A 20,264-nucleotide genomic window follows, 5' to 3' on the forward strand; every position below is an offset into this window, starting at 1 on the left:
GTGATTTTAAAGGTATGGGTTGAAAGGAAGCTCCACAAGCGCAGGGTCAGCACATGGCACATACAGAATCAATATCAGTGAATGAAGAGTAAGAAAATTGAGGGCAAGCTCAGCCCAAGATTATGAGACTAAGTGCCTTGGACAAAAGTAATGGAGCCGCTTCAATTTGAGGCAATTCCATTCAAATTAACTCAAGGAACAAGGCATCCATTATGCCTTAGGCCAAGGGTGGGGAACCTCCAGGTTCACCACCTCTGCCCCAGGCTGGAACAGTTTCCAAGTGCTGGAAAAATATGTGGAAGAAAACAAAATGGTCCCTGCCTACAAGGAGACTCCATGGTATATGAGACATGTACCCTATACCCAGATAAGGTAGACTGAGGAAGGACAGAGCACATACAACTCTGGGGGCCCCAGAAGGCTTCATACGGGGGCTGAGTTAAGCCTTGAAGGCAAGCAATGCTTCTGAGACAGAGATCATGGGATCATAGATTCTGGACTTTAGAGGAAGGAAGAAAACAAACATTGATTGAAATGCCTTCTATGTGCCGGGTCCTGAGTGAAGCACTTTACAAATATCACATTTGATCCTCACAGGGTGCCCATTTTACAGTTGAGGGAACTGAGGGACACCATGGTTAAATGACTTGCCCAGGGTCACACAGCTCATAAGTGTCTAAGTCTAGATTTGCACTCAGGCCTTTCAGACTCCAAAGCTCAGTGCTTTATTCATGGCACCAGCAAGCCACCTCTAGGTAAGTCCAACCTTCTCATTTACAGTTGAGGAAACTGAGGCCCAGAGAAATGAAGTGACTTGCCCAACAGGCTGTGAAGTGGCAGAGCTGATATCTGAATTCAGGTTGTCTGACTAGATCGGGGTTAATGAGACTACTTTACAGACATGGTGGTCAATCACTGAGAATGAATGGTCATAGAAAATGAAATCCTGAGTTTGCAAAATAGCTGATAGTCCGGTTTGACTGTGAAAAGTATGTGAAGTGGGGGTGGAGTGGGGTGATAGGAAATGTCTTCAAAGGTACGTTGGAGTCAGGTTGTGTAAGAGCTTAAATTCTAGGCTGAGGAATTGGTATTTTTATCCTAGAGGTGATAGGGAGCCACTGAAGATTCTTGAGTGGAAGAGTGACATGGTTACAAACTCATGCCTTAGGAAGAAAGAGGATTTTGGCAGTGGTGTGGACTAGAGAGAGGAGAGCCTGAAAGCGGAGAGACCAACTAGGGGGCTATTGAAAGGAGAGATGACTGAAATGAAGGGGTGGCTGGGTGAGAGAAGATAAGGAAAAAATAGAGAAGTTTGGAAGAGGTTCCTATAGAGGGAAAGATGAAATCTATTTTGAGTATGTTGAATTTGAGATATTGATGGGATGTCCATCCAGGAGATGTCCAGCAGGCAGGTGATAATGTGGGACTTGGAGGTCAGGACAGAGATTAAGGCCAAATATAGATGTGGGAGTCATCTGCTTAGAGGTGATAATAGAATCCATAGGAACTGATGAGACCATATAGGGATAGAGTATAGAAAGAGAAGAGAAGGTGGCCCAGGACAGAGTCCTGGATGGACAAAAATGCTTCCTAAACAGGTAAGAATAGAACCAGGAGAGGGAAGTATCATTGGCCAAGGGAAGAAAGAAAGAAATAAGGAAGGAAGGAAGGAAGAAAAAAAGAAGGAAGGAAAGAAAGAAAGGAAGGAAGGAAGGAAGGAAGGAAGGAAGGAAGGAAGGATGGATGAAAGAGGGTGAGTAAGGGAGGAAGGAAAGATGAAAGGAAGAAAGAGAGAAGGAAGGAAGAAGGGAGAGGTGGGAAGGGAGGATGGAAAGAAACAAGTATTTGTTTAAGTGACTACTTTGTGCCCAGAAATGTGCTAAATGCTTTACAAATATTAATTTATTTGATCCTCGAAAAACCCTGAGAAGTAGGTGCTATTATTATCCCCATTTTTCATTTAGAGGAAATGGAGGCAGATAGTGGTTAAGGGACTTGCCCAAGGTCACACAGCTAGTGAGTGCCTGGGACTGGATTTGAACTCAGGTCTTCCTGACTCCAGGCACAGCACTCTATCCAGTGGTGGCATAAGGGGTTTGAGGAAAGAAGGGAAGGGCTGGAACACTACTAAGATGAGTGCGATAGGGAGTTCATCAGAGAAGAATTAAAAAAGATTGCCATGAAAACCCTACTGAGATTAGGTAGCATCATTGAATCAAGAGACCTGGATTTGAATCCCACCTCTTCTAATTACTAGTGGACAAAGTATTTAAACTGTAAGAGCCTCATTTTCTTCAATTATAAAATAGGGTAAATGTATTTGTACTCCTTCCCTTACAGGAGTGTTGTGAGATCAGAACATTCCAAATATTAAAAGCAGTACATAAATGTGTTCTTATCACTATCACTGTTATCATACCTCTCATCTATTATAATGGTGTCTGGATAGAAACTGGGTCGTGGAGAGGTCTCTGTCCTGTGATTACTCTTTCATATTTAATGTTCTGCAGACTATCATACGACTGGATAAAAGGACTTCTTTTTGTAATTGACTACAAGGACTGGAATGTCGGCTCCTCTTTGGTGGGCTTACTAAAAGCACCTTCTGGACAGATCCAGCAGCAGGCAAAGCAGGGGGAGGACGTGTATGCTATCCTATTCCTGTATGGCTTTGGCTTTTTCTTCTAGGTCTTCATCTTTCGAAAGTTTTCTTGCTACATGAAGCTTGGAGATTAGGAGTATCTGATATATCAATATCTAAGCATTAATCCATGGGCATTTATAAAGCATGAACTATGTACGAGACACTGTGCTAGGCACAGTTAGGCAAAAACAATCCCTGCCCTCGAGAAGCTTATAATCTAATGGGAATATCTATATCTATACACAGATACACATAAATACACACGCATCTCTCTCTCTATATATATATACATACACACATACATATATACATACACACATACACATACAATAGATACATACACATTTGCATATGTGTGTGCACATGTATGTGAATATAAGGCAGAGTAAATAGAATATAATCTCTGAGGAAGGGCACTAATAGTCAGAGGGAACCAGGAAAGGCATCCTGTAGAAGGTGGTATTTGATTGGAGTCTTGAAGGAAGCCAGGGATTTTCTAAGGGCAGAGGTGAGGAGAGAGTATTCTAGGCATAAGCGAGACACTGTGCAAAGGCATGGAGAAAAGAGATTGGGTTTTATCAATCAATCTATGACAAGTTTTTATTAAGTACCTACCATGTGCTACTTTACTGTGCTAGGTCCTAAGGACACAGCACCTCTACTTGTTCTGTATGAGTCAGCCACTATGGCTGGGCTGCAGAATGCCTGGAGAATAGTCACGTGGAAGAATCCTTGAAAGATAGGATGGGGCCAGTTTATGAAGATCTTTAAACGCCAAATAGAAGAGTTTATATCTGATACTAGAAGTAACTAGGAGTCACTAGAGATTATTGAGGAGGGAAGTGGTATGGGCGGATTGGTTTTAGGAAAATCATTTTATCAGCTCAGTGGAGTCTAGATTGAAGTGAAGGGAGACGGGAGACTTAAGACAGGGAGACCAAGGATATTATCGCAGCAGTTCAAGGGAAATGTGATGAAATCCCAAACCAGGATGGTGGCTGTGTGAGTGAAAAGAAAGGGACGTACCAAGAGAGATGTTGTGAAAGTATAAATGACAAGTAACTGTAACTGACTGGATGCATGGCGTGAGTAAGAGAGAGGAGCTGAGGATGACACCAAGGTTTCAAATTCAGATGACAGAGGATGGTAGTGCCCTCCAGAGTAATAGGGGAGTTTGGAAGAAGGATGTTTGCAAGGGAAGATAATGACTTCTCCCACATGTACGAAAATACTTATAGCAGCTCTTTTTGTGGTGGCTAAGAACTGGAAACTGAGGGGATGCTCATCAATTGGGGAATGGCTGAACAAGTTGTGGTATATGAATGTAATGGAATACTATTGTGTTGTAAGAAATGATAAGCAGGCAGACCTCAGAAAAACCTGGAAAGACTTATATGAACTGATGCTGAGTGAAGTGAGCAGAACCAGGAGAACATTGTACGCAGTAAGAGCCACAGTGTGAGAGGACTGATTTTGACAGACTTAGCTCTTCTCAGCAATGCAAGGACCTAAAATAATTCCAAAAGACTCATGATGGAAAATGCCATTCACACCCAGAAAAAGAAATATGGAGTCTGAATGCAGATAGAAGCAGGCTATTTTCTTTTTTTGTTTTGTTTTATGTTTTTCTTTCTCATGGTTCTTCCCATTTGTTCTAATTCTTCTATATAACATGACTAATGTGAAAATATGTCTAATAGGAATGCATATGTAGAACCTATATCAGATTGCATGCCGACTTGGTGAGAGAAAGGGGAGGGAGGAGAAAATTTGAAACTTATGGAAGTGAATGTTGAAAACTAAAAATAAATTAACTTATTTTAAAAAAAAAGAAAATAATGACTTCTGTTTTAGACACATTGACTTAGAGATATCTGGGGGACATCCAGTTCGAAATGTCCAATAGACAGTTGGTGATGCAGGACTGCAGCTCAGGAGAGGAATGAGTGATGGATTTATAGACGTGACAGTCTTCAACATCATAGAGACGATAACTGAGTCATCACTAAATGTGATAGCATAGAGAGAAAAGAGGACAACCCAGGGCAGGGCTAAAGGAGACATCCACAGCCAGGGGTTGTGACATGGATTAAGATCCAGCAGAGGAAACTGAGGAGGAGCAGCAGGACAAAGTAAGAGGAGAACCAAAGAGAAGATGGTGTCATGAAAACCCAGAGAAGAAAGAGTATCCGGGAGAAGGTGATCGGTTGTTGGGGACAGCTAGGTGGAGCAGTGGCTAGTACACTAGGCTTGTAATCAGAAAGACTGATCTTCCTGAGTTCGAATCTGGCCCCAGACACGTAGTAGCTGTATGACCCTGGACAAGTCACTTATCCCTGTTTGCCTCAGTTTCCTTATCTCTAAAATGAGCTGCAGAAGGAAAAGGCAAAATGCTCTATTATCTTTGCCAAGAAAACCCCAAATGGGGTCACAAAGAGCCAGACATGACTGAAAATGACTGAACAACAGCATAAGTCAAATATTGTAGAGGAGGCTGAGGATTAAGAAAAATCCATTAGAGTTAACAATTAGGAGATCTCTGGTAACTTTGGAGAGAGCAGTTTAAAAAAAAAATTCTTTTAAATTTTTATCAACAGTCATGTCCTGTTGATTGTGGCAACAGATCAGTCTGTGATAATGCTCTGATTCCAGTCCAGTTTATTGTTTGAATTCTCAAGAATATTTTGATGTCTGTGTTTATAGTATGGACATAATATTTATATCTGTTTGTAGAAAGATTTCAAGCTTCTGGTGTATAATCCCAGCTCCCAGCTCATGTCTTGCCTAGGTATTTGATAGGTGCTAAATTTTTGTAACCTGAAAGTGAGATGTTATGCAGTATCTACCATTTTCTTGCATAATCTGCATGGATTGGAGCGCCTAAGTCTAGGCACTTTAAGGGTAACATCTGTAATTTCTGATGGACCAATCCTAAATTGCTGTCATATAGCCCTGCATTTCAATAAACAAATCTACATAACTCAGCCATTTATTTGAATTTTCTTTGTCAACATCCTGTTGGCTGAGTTCATGTGAATGTTGTCCACGGATCACCTTTAGCTTCCATTCTTGGATCTTAGCCATTTCGTAGGCTCTTTCTGGAGGTAAACCAATTTCTGTTATAGTTGACCAATCTAATGACATATATTTGTTGTCTATCCTGTTGTTGCTTAGTTAGGTGATGTCTGCTTGTTTCAAAAGTGTTTCTGTAGGTGTAAACATGTTCTTCCCATTGAACTTTTATTTCAGGATGCCAATAAATCTCTTGACAATACAGAGCCATAGTTTTCTCCTGAATAGCTTTATGCTTAGTGTGCCTCGCCTGGGGGAAACCCAGGTATATTAAGTACCCCTCTGTCCATTAGTTCAACTTCATCTCCAGATTCAAGCTTGAAGTCTTTAGTCTCTATCTTTCTTTGGCATATGTCTAAAGTTACCCTGAGCCATTCCCACCCTCCCCCACCCCCCAAAAAGCTAGGCGTAATGGTACACGCCTGTAATTTCTGCTACTTGAGCTGGCTGAAGCTTTTGGATCAATTGAGATCAAAAGTTCTGAGCTACAGTAGACCTAAAGCCAATCAGGTGTCTGCATTAAATCTTGCACCAATAGGGTGAGCTCTTGAGTTTGGGCTGCCTAAGGAGGTGTAAACTGGCCCATGTCAGAAATGGAGTGGGCCTAAGCTTCCATGCCAATCAGCAGTGGGATTGGGCCCATGGGTGGCTACCACCTTTTCAGCCTGGGTAAGATGGGGAGACCCAGTCTCAAACAAAAAAAATACATTGATTAAGTTCAAATGACCTTTCTATATCTTTGGAGAAAGATCCCATGAAATGAATGATCTATTTAATATGTTTTTCACTGGAGCTTGTCATCCATTTGCATTAAATGATTAATAAAATGTTTTGGTCTGACTCCCTCTTTAATTTGGAAGCCATACTTAGTTCTGTTTAGGAAAGAAGATAATAGAGTTAAGGCAGAACCATAATAGACTTAAACTATTTCCTTGGATAGTGAGATGACTTATATGAATTTTTCTTGACATGATCCTGTTGGTGATGTGTTTTAAGTAGACAACAGTTTTCCATGGGGACATCAACTATTCCAGTATTTTATTATTGTTGTCGTTCTGGTGGTAGTTTTAAATATTCACAGGTCATGAATAGGCCATAAACATAGAACTGAGTCAAAAGGCATATAGTAATAAATAAATGGGGCAGCTAGGTGGTGCAGTGGATAGAGAACCAAGCTGAGAATCAAGAGGATTCATCTCAGACACTTCCTAGCTGAGTGACCCTGAGCAAGTCACTTAACTCTGTTTGACTCAGTTTTCCATCTACAAAATGAGCTGGAGAAGGAAATGTCAAACCACTCCAGTATCTTTGCCAAGAAAACCCCAAATGGGGTCATGAAAAGTCGGACAGGACTGAAAAACAATGAAACAACAATAAAAAATGTTGTGGTTCTTTTGGGTGGTTTTTTCCAATCGGTCAACAAGCATTTAGTAAGCCCTTCCTGTGTTCCAGGCACTGGGGACATTAAGAAAGGCAAAAACAGTTCCTGCCTTCCAAAAACGTAACATTCTAATGGAGGAGACAACATGAAGAATTAGGCACATACAAAAAAAAGTACATGATGAATGGAAGGTATTTTCAGAAGGAAGGTAATGATGACTGAATCAGTAATAAGTTGTTCTTTCTACCCCTGTGGTGTTTGGGCACACTCTTTTTGCTAGTAATATTTCTCATGTAATTGGCCTCTTTTTGGAGAGAGTCACCGGCATTCTCATCTTTTTGGTAGTAGATAAGTGACGTTTTCTGTTAAGAGAGATGGGTTCAGGCTTGCATTTCAGAAGTGAGCAAAGAGCTTTGCTGATCATTCACTGGCCACTGTAAAGAACTGAAGCCAATAATTAGAGATTCCTCCAGCCCCACTGCCTTGAAGTTTTGTAGAGAAGCTAAAGTTTCAGTCTTTTCCCAGATGTGATTATTCTGTTGCTCACTTTATTAATAGTATCAAGCTTTATTTTTCTCAGTTGCTCCAGCTTGTGTTTTAGATCTTGTGACCATCTCCATGATCAGAAGTTTTCCAAATAGTCTTCCTTCAGGGTTCTCTCTCTTCTCTGAACCCTTTCTTCTCAAGCCTCCGTAGTGAAGTTTTTGACTGATGTTGTATTGTCTGTTTTGTTATTTGTGCTGCTTTGTCAACTTGAACCTTTTGACTTTTGCCTTTAATGACTGATGGAGAAGATCTAGAATTTTGGATATACTTCTGTTTTCTTTCTTTTTCAAAAATAATTTTTTTCCAGTTACATGTAAAGACAATTTGTAACATTCATTTTTTTGTAAAATTTTGAGTTCCAAATTTTCTCCCTTCCCTCTCCCCTCCCTAAGATAGCAAACAATTTGATATGGGTTATATGTATGCAATAATATAAAACCTATTTCCATATTAGTCATGTTGTGAAAGAAGAAATAGTTTGCAAAAAAAGATTGCATTTTACAAAAGGAAAAAAAACCATGAAAAAAATAAAGTGGAAATAGTATGCTTCAATCTGCATTCAGACTCCACCAGTTCTTTTTCTCAATGTGGATTATGCTTCTGTTTTCAAGATTTAATTCTCTATGTTTCTTTTTGTTGCCTTTAAGCAGGCAATATGGCATTCAAGTTTTCTACTGCACATCCCAGTTAGACGTTAATGCAATCGTCCAATTCCTTTCCAACAATCTTCAATAGCTCTCTCAAATCACTTCTGCTATGGTAGTATTTGATAACTGTCCTTAGACATATTCCTTGATAGTGCCACCTTTCTTCCTATGGCTTTTACCATGGCAATTGTTACCACACATATTATGTCAACAAATCAAAAAGGATTTACTGAGCACCTGCTATGTGCCATGGTGTCTCTCTTTCCCCTCTCCCACCAACATTCCCTTTTCCCTCTTTTTCCATTCTTAAGAGAATAAAAAATCCACTGGTCCTTTGTCTTATTATATTCCTCTTATAACCCCTGATGAGGATAGGTTTCTGTATTATCTCCTCAAATTGGAATGTAAACAGTTTTTTCTTGGTTAGGTAAGTTATTCTTCGTTATTTTTTTTTGCCTTCCGGAATATTGTATTCCAAGTTCTCCTTTATAGTGGTGACTATTAAATAAAGTATGATCCTGACCGTGGCTTCTCAGTACTTGACTTCTTTCTTCCTGGCTGTTTGCAGTATTTTTCCTTTGACCTAGAATCTCTGGATGTTAGTTATAATGTTCTTAGGAGTTTTCATTTTCATTTTCATTTTCTTCCAGAAGGTAACTAGTGCGTTCTTTCTATTTTTTCATTTTGCCCTCTAGTTCTAAGAGACTTTGGAAGTTTTCTTTTATAATTTCTTGGGTTATGGCATCAAGGCTTTTTGTTGTTGTGGTTGTTATAGCTATCAGGTTGTCCAATGGTTTCTGAAATTATTTCTCATTTCAATCAGTTTTCCAGGTTAGCCATTTTCACTATAAGATAATTTACATTTTCTTCTATTTTTCAGCCTTTTTGATTTTGTTGTTATAATTCTTCCTGGGTCATGAAGTCATTGATTTTTATTTGGTCCATTTTAATTTTTATAGAGTTTGTTGCTTAGATAAGGTTTTATACCTCTGTGCTAAGGTGCTAATTTTATTTGAAATTCTTTCTTCCATAGCTCTAATTTCTTTTCTATTTTTTTCTACTAGCACTCTCATTTTATTTCAATAAACATTTTTAAACTCTTACTCGATCTCTTCCAGAAATTCTAGTTGAACTTGTGCCTAAGCTGTGTTTTTCTTTGAGGCTTTGCTTGTAGATATTTTAGAGTCATTCTTTCCTTCTGGGTTTGTATTTTGAGCATCCCTATAACCATGATAACTCTGTATGGTGGGATTCTTCTTGTTGTTATTCACTCTTTCTCCTAGCCTACTTTCTGGCTGCAGAATTTATGTTAGGCCCAGGTTCCATGTCTGGAGTGAGTTTCTGTCCTCTCAGGTCCTGTTGCTACTTTCTTGGAGTATAGAGTATTGTACTATTCCAAGATCTTAGAGACAGTTCGAGCTGAGGACTTGCAAAGCTTTCAGTGTTGCCAAAGTAGTCTGATCCAGGGCAAAGCCTATTTGTCACTGTTCTGGTCTGAGCCCGGCAAGTTCCTGACCTGAATTTGGGTCTGAGAAACATACCTGTGGGCTTACCCATGGTTGGAGTTTCAGTAGACTTCTGCTGGACTCAACCTGCTGGAAAGCTCTGCTGGTTCATAGCAACAAAACCACAGACTGCTCACCCTTTGATCTGAGTTTCCTGCACTGATTTTTCCACTTCAGGCACCAAACTAGACTGAAGGCTGGAACTGAGACTCTCAGAGGGGTCAGAGCCACACAAGTGCTTCTTGTTTTTGAACTTGCTCTTTGCTTAGTACATAAACTTGGGCCTGTGATCACTCCTCACCCTGAAATACCACCCCGGTCACAAATTCTTTCCTCAGTTCACTCTAGATCTGTGTCCCAGAACTGGGTAGTGAGCACTAGAGTTGCTAGTTGGCACCTGTTCCTTTATCCTACACAAAGTCAGTCACTTCCTTGTGGGTCTCTCTTTTTCAGTCCCTCCATTAGACTACTCCAGCTGGCCATTCTTGACTAGAACCTGTCCCTAGAATCTGCAGACCTCTTTATCTGTTTCCCTGTGCCAACCTGGACTGAAAAAAAGAAGCACTGTCACTTTTTGTTTGATCTCCTAGTCAGGACTCAGTGTTGCACATTTTCTAGATCTTTGTGGTGGAGTCATGGAGGAGAGCTTAGCTATATTTCTTCTTGATACTTCACCATCTTGACTCCTCCCCCCACTGGATTTAGCAATCATGTCCATCTCCTCTTCATAATCATTTGAGCCATCAGTATTGTTTTTGTCATCTATTTTGGTATTAGCTCTAATCTCTGGGATTTTATTAAGTAAAGCTGTTCAATGACCTCAGTTTCTTCAAAGTTTCTCTTTTGAGATTTTAGTATCTGGTGGCAGCTAAGTGGTGCAGTGAGTAGAGCACCAGACCTGGAGTCAGGAGAACCTGAGTTCAAATCCAGCCTCAGACACTTGACACATTTACTAGCTGTGTGACCTTGGGCAAGTCACTTAACCACAATTGCCCTGCCTTCCCCTCTCCAAAAAAAAAAAGAGAGAGAGAGAGATTTTAGTATCTGGATTTTACCTCTTATTTCCTTTAATCTATGTTTAGAGGTGAAGTTATTTCTTCCAATTTACCTGCAGTGGTTAGTAATACCTTGTTGTATGACTTGGAGAAGAAGGTACACCTGACAAAGACATTGACTATTGAAGCCCCTGCCTATAACTGGGAATATCTAGTTTTAGTTTTCTTGTGATGCAATATTGGTATATTCGTGGCAAGGATTCATGCCTTCAGTCCATTTCACGTGCTCTCATAGCACTTAATGGTCTGTACTGAAACACTAAAAATAAGTAGGGTGTGGGCATTTATGATTTATTCCCATGTATCCTGCCTTTTTGTCCCACCATCAGACAAAGGAGCAGAACTCACTCTGCTGTCTGCTTTGTCAAACCCATCATGGTGATGTTTCCAAGTCAGGTAAGCTGGTAATCCTAGACCACCCTCCCTTACTCTCAGGACTCTCAGGATCAGGTGCATTACACTGCCTGGAGTGTTGAGCCAATCAGTGGTATCACTAGAGCCCAATTTGTCACTAGGTCAGAATTCCTGCTAAGCTTTCACAGCTTCCACCATATCTTAGGGCACATAGAGGCCCCATTCTATTTCACCCAGATTGGCGGTCCCCTCCCTTGCCGTTGTTCCACTCCACCTCAAGGCAAGGACAATGGCTTAGACTTTGAAGGTCACAGGATGGAATTTGAAAATGAAGGGCTGGAATTTGAGAAATGGTTATTATCATTAATAACAATAATACTTAGTCATAATATTATAGTAGACCCAGTTGGCATGCTTTTCAAATTTTAAAACACTACAGGAATATCACTTAATACTATCATCATTTTATTTGTCATCAGTCACATAGTATCAATCATTCTTATTGTTATGTTTTCATCAGGCCAGTAGGGCCTGATATTATGATGACAGATTGTCCTGGCCTCCGTTTGCCAAGGGGCTGGATTCCCAAAGTTCGAGACCTGTGTGTGGCCTAGAGAAGAAAAGACTGGACATGGGGTGGGGTGGGGAAGAGAACAAGGGGGAAGACCACTGCTGCTTTTTACTTTTTGAAGGGCCATCTTGTAGAACAGGGATCTGACTTGCTCTGCTTTAGTCCTGGAAGCAGAACAAAGAGCATTGGGTGGAAGTTGCCAATGAGGCTGGATGTCAGGAAAAGCATCTTATCAATGAGAGCCGGACAGCAGAAGGAGTGGGTCACCTTCAGAGGCACTGGGCTGCCCCTTCTTGGAGGCCTTAAAGGAGAGGCTGGAAGGCCACTTGTCGGGTATATTATAGTGAGGATTTCTTTCATTTTTAGGTTGGATTAGACAGCTTCTGAGGTCCCTTCCATCTATTAAATGCCACAATTCTGAGATTCTATGAAGACCATTTGTACTATACATGGGGGTCGGGTTCCCAGGATGAGTCACAAATGATGAAAACAACATTAAATCAGCAACTACTATGTGCAGAACACTGGGCCAGTAATGAGGAAGAAGATAAAGTTTAGATAAGACATAGTTTTATGTCACACATGTAATATTCATCTGTGTATTACATGTTGCATGTATATGTGATATGTGTATAATTATATGTTTACTGTGTTAATGTATATATATGTTATATTGTGTATGTGTATATATACATGCACATGCAACATATAATATTACTAACATAAGACCCTTACAGAGGGATCTTATAGACAGCTAAGTGACACTGAGCTGGAAATCAGGAAGACTCACCTTCCTGAGTTCAAATCTGGCCTCAGACACTTACTAGCTGTGTGATCCTGGGCAAGTCACTTAACCCAGTTTGCCTGTCTCATCATCTGTAAAGTGAGCTGGAGAAGAAAATGGCAAACCAGTCCAGTATCTTTGCCAAGAAAACCTCCAATGGCATCATGAAGAGTTGGACACAACTGAAATGATTGAACAACATATGGATCTTACAATATTATTGGATAGTCAAAAGTATATTCCTTCTGTCTTTTCTTCTTCCTTCCTTCCTCCCTCCCTCCTTCCCTTCCTTCCTTCCTTCCTTCCTTCCTTCCTTCCTTCCTTCCTTCCTTCCTTCCTTCCTTTCTTCCTTCCTTCCTTCCTTCCTTCCTTCCTTCCTTCCTTCCTTCCTTCCTTCCTACTGTGGGCAGAGCCCTGTGCTAGGCACTGGGGGAAGATAGAAGGAGGTAGAGAATCCCTGCTCTCAAAGAGCTCCCAGTCTCGTATAGGGATAAGCTCCCAAGACAGACAGTGATAACACATAAAGTTACCTAAATTCATCCCAAAGATATAAAATCACATGGGGTTGTGTGAAGGCTGAAGGGGAAGGTGGTTGGTTACCAGCTGCGGGGGGGGTGGGGTCAGAGAAGGCTTCTTAGAGAAGGTGGCATTTGAATTGGACTTTGAAGGACTGGTCAGCAAGTAGAGATGGGGAGGAAGGACATTGCTGGCATTGGGAACGATCTGGGCGCAGAGGAGGTAGAGGGCAGGGCATGTTCAGAGGGCAGAGCTCTCTCCTTTGGCTGGACTGGAAAATATGTCGAACACTATGAGACAAGGTGGGAAAGGCAGCACCTGGTTGTAGAGGACCTTGAATGTGAAAAGACTTTGAACTTTACTCACAAGGCAATAGGAAGACATTTAAGTTTTGTTTTTTACAGCGGAGGAGCAGCATGACCACAATTATGAGGGGGTGGGGGGGGAAAGGAGGATTCTGAGAGCAGCATGGAAGACAGCAAGGGGAAGAGGGGAAGAAGGGTGGAGGTAGGGAAGCCTCTAAGTAAAGTCTTCGTAGCAATCCAGGCCAGAGGCAGTGAGGACCTGAACCAAGGGGATGGCAATAGGAACAGAGGACAGGAATTGGTTGTGATAGACACTGAGAGCCTTCTCGCATCTCAGATCTGCGTCATTCACACTTGATGAGCATTCCATCTAGGCGTCTACCCAAGGCATTGAGAAAAATGTTAAAACAGCACAGATCCCCGGGCCCTCCGAGAAACCTCCTTCCTAGTTGACATAGAATCCTAAATGCCGGTCTTTGGGTCCCTCCATTCAGTCACAGTTCTGGATTCACCTAACTGCACTAACTTCTAGCCCACATCTCTCCATTTTGTTCACATAACAGTATGGAAGCCTTGGACAGGCACTTTATAGAACGTTAGGCAGAGTATGTCCATAGCATTCACTTTATCTACCAGTTTGGTTATCTCACCAAAGAAAGGAAACAAGGTTAGCCTGATATTTGATGATCTGTTCTCTTTTGGGGGGTGGGGGGGGTGGGGAGGGAGTCATAAAATTAGTTTAATTTTACTCAAGCCTTAATTAATACCAAACTCCTCCCAATGCCTTCTTTTATAGAGGGCAGAAACTGGACTCTCAGCTCACTCCACTTTGCATGTGCTGCTCTGCCTGGTTTCAGCTCCATGGAACAAGATGGCCCCATGCCAGCTGCTCCCTGGTGCCCCCCCATTTTCCTGTCTCCTTTTGTGTGTTGTCTCCCCCATTAAATTGTAAGCTCCTTGGAGGCAGGGACTGTCTTTCTATTTATTACTTGTATCTCCACACTTAGCACAGTACCTGAAGCATAGTTGGTACCTAATAAATGTTTATTGAATTTGGATTTAGATGCCTTTTTTTATGATGCCTTTTATTTCTTATACAAGTCATCTCTTGATGGGTTAACCACTTCCTTCACCCCCAAGATGATCCTTCTCTTGTGACAAAGAAAAACGTTTTTTTCTTTAAGTAAAACCAAATGACATGGAGACCTCAAGTCTGCATATGCATCATTCCATTACCCATAGTCCCACACCTCTCCAAATTGTTTTTTGACTAGTTTTTGCTGAAGCCATTCCGGGACTCTGTAATTCCTACTTCTTTTTCTACAAATTCACCTATGATTAATTTAATAATAAAAGTTGAATTTTGTCAGGAACTGAAGTCAAAATCACTGACCTATAGTTTGCAAACTCTAATCTCTTCCCTTTTTTTGAAAATAGGGACAGTGGCCCTGCTCCAATCTGACTGTGCTATTCCTGTACTCCATGATCTTATAAGAATGTTTTTGTTACAAAATACTTTTTATATTTGTATCACACTCATTTCCAAACTGACCCCTTCACCCCTCCTCCCTAGCGAGCTGTCCCATGTAATAAAGATTTTAGAAGAAAGAGAAAAAGCTGTTCAGGAAAACGAGCCAACGTTTTATTCATATAATTAGGGTTATACTCATATTACTACCTACGTAATATGTATTATACATATATAACATTGCTAATATAATTATGCTGACATTATATGCAATATTTCGTACCCTTAGCTAGACGGTGTAGTGGATAAAGTGCTGGGCCTGGGGTCAGCAAATCTGAGTTCAAATTCGATCTCAGACACTTACTTGCTGTGTGACCTTGGGCAAGTCACTTAACCTTTGTCTGCCTCAGTTTCATCAACCGTAATATAGGGATAATAACTACACCTACTTCCCAGGATTATAGTGAGGATCAAATGAGGCATTTGTAAAGTGCTCCTCACGGGACCTGGAACAATGTAGGTGCTTGATAAATGCTTCTTCCTGCCCCCTCACCCCCACTGCAAACCCCGCCTTCAATGTGGGGAGGCAATCTATTTTCCCAAGTCCTCTCTGGGTCTGAACTTGATCACTGATAATTATGAAGCATTTGGCTTTATTTTTATTGGAATTCTTTCCATTCTTTTCATGACCTTTCAAAGATCCCGGAAAATGGCTCATTAGCTAACTGCCTGATTCTTCCAGGGCCCTGTGACTCAGTTCACCTTGGCCTGGTAACTTAAACACATCAGAAGCTGCTAAGTGCTCTCTCACCATCCCCCTGCATGAATCACAATGAACAATTTTGGTAGCTGGAGCAAGCTTCACCAGAGGCTTGCCAGCAGCATGAAATATGCCCTAAAAGCAACTTTTGAAGACAAATGCAATTGGGAGGCAGGAATGGAGAGAGACCCTGAGAGCACAATGCTGTCTATGACTGATGAGGCTGGGGAGGAAGTGCTGAGCTAAACTGGGAAAAACCCTACCTGGGGTAGGTGAGGAGGGGAAAAGGGGTAGCATCTGGTAGCTTCCTATTTGAACTAATTATTCTTGCTAACTGTTGTTCAGTAGTGTCTGACTCTTTGTGACCCCATTTAGGGTTTTCTTGGCAAAGATATGGTTTGCCGTTTCCTTCTCCAGCTCCTTTTACAGGTGAGGAAACTGAGGCAAACAGGGTTAAGTGACTTGCTCAGGGTCACACAGCTAGTAGGTGTCTGAGGCCAGATTTGAACTCAGAAAGATAAGTCTTCCTGATTCCAGGCCCATCACTCTATTAGGTGAGGTACCTTGCTGCCCAGTCTCGCTAACTAGGTTCTAAGTAAGGTCAGTTGTTTCTTCAGCTGCTGAAGGAGGGTAAGTGCTATCAGTGCCTTTTAAATTTTGCTGCCCTGGACTAAATCCCCATTGCCCCATCCTAGTTAAGACTTTATTCCCTAACACACCCCAATTTTACCCCATCCCCACCCCCCCAACCCACCACCATGTCCAGTGATACTGGCTGTTCCTTGAAACACCATCTCCCAACCCTGCCCATTTTCACTGACTGTTCCCCATGCATGATATACTCTCCCTTCTCATCTCCAACTCCTAGCTTCCTTCAAGTCCCAGATGATATCTCACCTTTTACAAGAAGCCTTTCCTGATGCCTCTTACTACCTGTATCTTCCCTCTATCAACTATCTCCAATTTGTCCTGCATATAGCTTGTTTGTACAGTCATTGGTATGTTGTCTCCCCAATTACAATGTCAGCTCCTTGAGAGGAGGGATTACCTTTGGCCATTTTTTGTGTCCCTTTACTTAGGTTATCCAGCACAGCGCTTGAAACATAATAGACACTTATTAAATGCTTCTTAACTGACTCCCTCATTTATCTTGAGTATCAGTGCCCTATTACCTATACATGTTCTGTGTTTTCCATTCTAATGGTTATGCTATTTGGCAAATGAAACAAGCAAATCAAGAGTTGACCCTTCTCTCTATCTTCAGTTATCACTGTCTCATCTACCTCTAGCAGTGGTCTGATCCCTTCTTTCACACTCTTTTTTCCTCAACATAGTTAAACAAACAAACAACAATAAAACCCCTTCATCCTTAGCTTTTCCCATCAGCCTCAAGTTCCTTTTCAGCTTTATTGTTGATGACACTTTGCTTAGAGGATCAGGCCCTGCTTCTGTATTCATCACATCTCATCCAGCCATTCACCCCTCATATCTTACTGCCTGCCCTGCAGGTACTCCCTTTTTCCCCACCTAGAACAACATCCTCCTGCCCTGATCAGCATCCCAGAGACCATGCTCCCCTCCCTGGAGGAGTGAATCTGTTCAGCTTTGGTACTCTACCCTCAGGCTGAGCTGTCTGATTAAGTAAATGAAAAACTCATCTAACCAGTTATATCAAGCTGGTTGGTCCCAGACAATGCTTCACATCCCATCCTGTCGTCCACTCTGAGTATCGCGCCATCTTCCCCTGCTGCTACAGTACATACTTATCCAGATCAATTTCTCTTTCTTAGTCTCTACTTCCCTGTATGTGCTTTCTCCAATTAGAATGCAAGCTTCTTGAGGACAGGGACTGTCTCACTTTTTGTATTTATATTCCCAGAACCCAACAGTATCTGGCATATAGCAGTCACTTAATAAATACTTTTTCATTAATTAATGAATTCATTCATTCATTCATTCATTCATTCATCCAGCCATTCATCATTTTTTACCTGTCCTTGCATCCATCTTCTGTGCATATCTTTCTTAATCTGAAATTGACTGATGAGTTCCCTGTATGTCCCTATCGATCTCATAAGACAACTCCATCTTTTTTGGGGGGGGCCTGGGAATCATTTTTCTTTGTGTCTTCAGAATAGTGTTGTTGAACATCTCCCATCTCTCCTGGGCTGTAGAGTTTCAGTTCTTGGTATCCATCCTGTCTTTCTTCTGGATGCTTTGGAATCTGGGCTCCTAAATTTTAGGGAGCAAGGCAGATCATGCCCCCACTTCTTCTCCCTCACTATCTAAAATCTAAGGTGGAATGGTCACTTCTTTCCAAGGCTCACATCATTACCAGTAACCAGTTCCTCTTTGTTGGTGAGAATCACACTTAGACTGTTTCTCATGTTGGTTCTTCCACCGTTTCAGAATTGTTCATGTTTGTAATGTAATGATTTCATTCTTGAGAGTTTCTCATCTCTCATAGGCCTTGCTTGCCCTTTAGACCATGAAATGTTACGTATCCTTCCTCAAAAACCTGTGAAATCTGCTCTCCTTGAGTCTCAGCTGTTCATTGGACACCTGGCTCTCATCTCTATCATAAATTCTAAGGTGGAATGGTTACTTCCCTCCAGAATTCTTATCATTTTGACTTCAGTAACTAGCTTCTCCTTTGTTGGTCATACAAAATTATCATTAAGGCAAATCAAGAATATAGATGCGGGGCAGGTGTGGTGGCACCTGTAGTCCCTGCTACTGGGGAGGCGGAGGCTGTTGGATCACTTGAGCTTGGTAGTTCTGAGTTCCAATAGCCCTAAAGCCAGACAGTCAAATGTCTGCACTGCATGGCCCTAGGATGCAGAATCCTCAGGAGCAGGGAGCCACCAGGCTACCTAAGGAGCATCCCAGGTCAGAAATGGAGCCAGTCAAAGCTTCTATGCTGATCAGTGGTGAGACAATTACATGAGTGTCCACAGCACTTTCCAGCCTGAGAGATAAAAGGAGGAGGAAGAAGAGGAGGAAGTGGATGGGGAAGAAGAGGAAGAGAAGAAATCAGCTACAGACTGAAACTACCCATAACTACCGGGACTTCCCTGCAGGATTGGTGAACTGTTTCCCAGTTCATCAGAAGCAGTAAGATAGGAAGGGCAAGAATTATCACTCCATTTTATAGGAGAGAAAACTAAGACCCACTAAAGTAAAATGACTTGTCCATAGTCACACAACCAGGTGGTATCAGAGCAAGCCTGGAACCTGGTTTTTAACCATTCCAACTTGTTCTTTCCACTAAAGAAGCTGGCTCTTCCTAGGCATCTCTGTTCCCCTCAGGGGTCTCTTCTGGGCAGGCTGATGTTAAGGCAAGGAAAATGCCTGTGAAGGAGGTACCTTGGGAATACTGCTGTCATTATCCTTCTGAACCTTAGTTTGGTTCACAAGTCAAAGAATCATAGGATTGAGAGCTGGAAAGAACATCATCTCTCAGGACTCACCTTGGGCTCTGCCTGTTTCAATAATTGTCTTCCCTCAGCACTCAATTCAGACACACCTCCCCCAGGAAGCCTTTCCTGATTTCCTCATTTGAAGAGGACAAAAAGAAGGCCTGGAGAGCTAAAGGAGCTCTTCCAGAGTCACACAGAGGGTGGGGGTTGAACCCAGGTTCATCTGATGCCAAGTCCAAGGTTCTTTCCACTGTACTACCCTGATCCATCATCACCCACCCTTTGCTTACAAGTCAACGACCTCAAGCTCTGCTTCCCCACCATGCTGTGCCATCTACAGAGCCTCCTGCCATGGTGGGCATGTGTCAAGATAAGCCTTTCTGGGCAGGAAGGGGCCACGGCAACCAGATGGCCAGCCCCTGTACTCCCTCCCCGCTCTTGTGTTAAAGGAATTTACAGGCCTGGCCGTTAACAGCCTTGGAAAAGGGGCTTGGGAGTGGCCCTCACTGCTGCTGGTTTCCTCTTTCCCTGCAGGGGATTTAGCTTTCTTTCCTTTCTTCTAAATTTCCCCTGCTGTGCCACCCACTCCCTCTCCCTGGGGCTCGAAACTCCCCCTCACACCCACTGAGCTTTTTAACTAGTTCATAGGATATCATCTTTTTTGTATCCCCACAAAACATTGGAGATAGATGGAAGCTGGAATTATTATTCTCATTTCAGAGACAAGGAAAGAGACCTATTTCCTCAATTCTACAGAATAAATAAATTGGGTGTGGGGGTGTTGTACTAGATGACCTTAAAATCGTATGTTCTCTGTATATTGGCACTTTTCTCTTACTTTGATTTCTCCCAGGTGTTATCTCCCCTGATCTGCCCAGCTGAAAGTGATCTCCCATCCTCCAATTTTCCTACAGAACTTTGTCAGACTCTGTCCATTGCCCATCTCACTCTGCTTTGTCATAAGGGGAGGCTGAGTATGGCAGTTCTTAATAGGACCCCAGAATCATAGGCTTGGGGCTAGAAAGGGCTTCCAAAGTCCTTTGCTCCAATCTTTTCAATTTACAGATGAAGCTTAGGCCAGAGAAGTGAAGTCACTTGTCTACAATCACCCAAGTAATGATGATGATGATGGTGGTGGTAATGATGATGATAGTGGTGGTGGTGATGGTGGTGATGATGATGGTGGTGGTGGTGGTGGTGGTGGTGATGATGATGATGATGATGGTGGTGGTGGTGG

The sequence above is a fragment of the Trichosurus vulpecula genome, chromosome 1 (assembly GCF_011100635.1).
Source record: "Trichosurus vulpecula isolate mTriVul1 chromosome 1, mTriVul1.pri, whole genome shotgun sequence".
Taxonomy (NCBI): Eukaryota; Metazoa; Chordata; class Mammalia; order Diprotodontia; family Phalangeridae; genus Trichosurus; species Trichosurus vulpecula.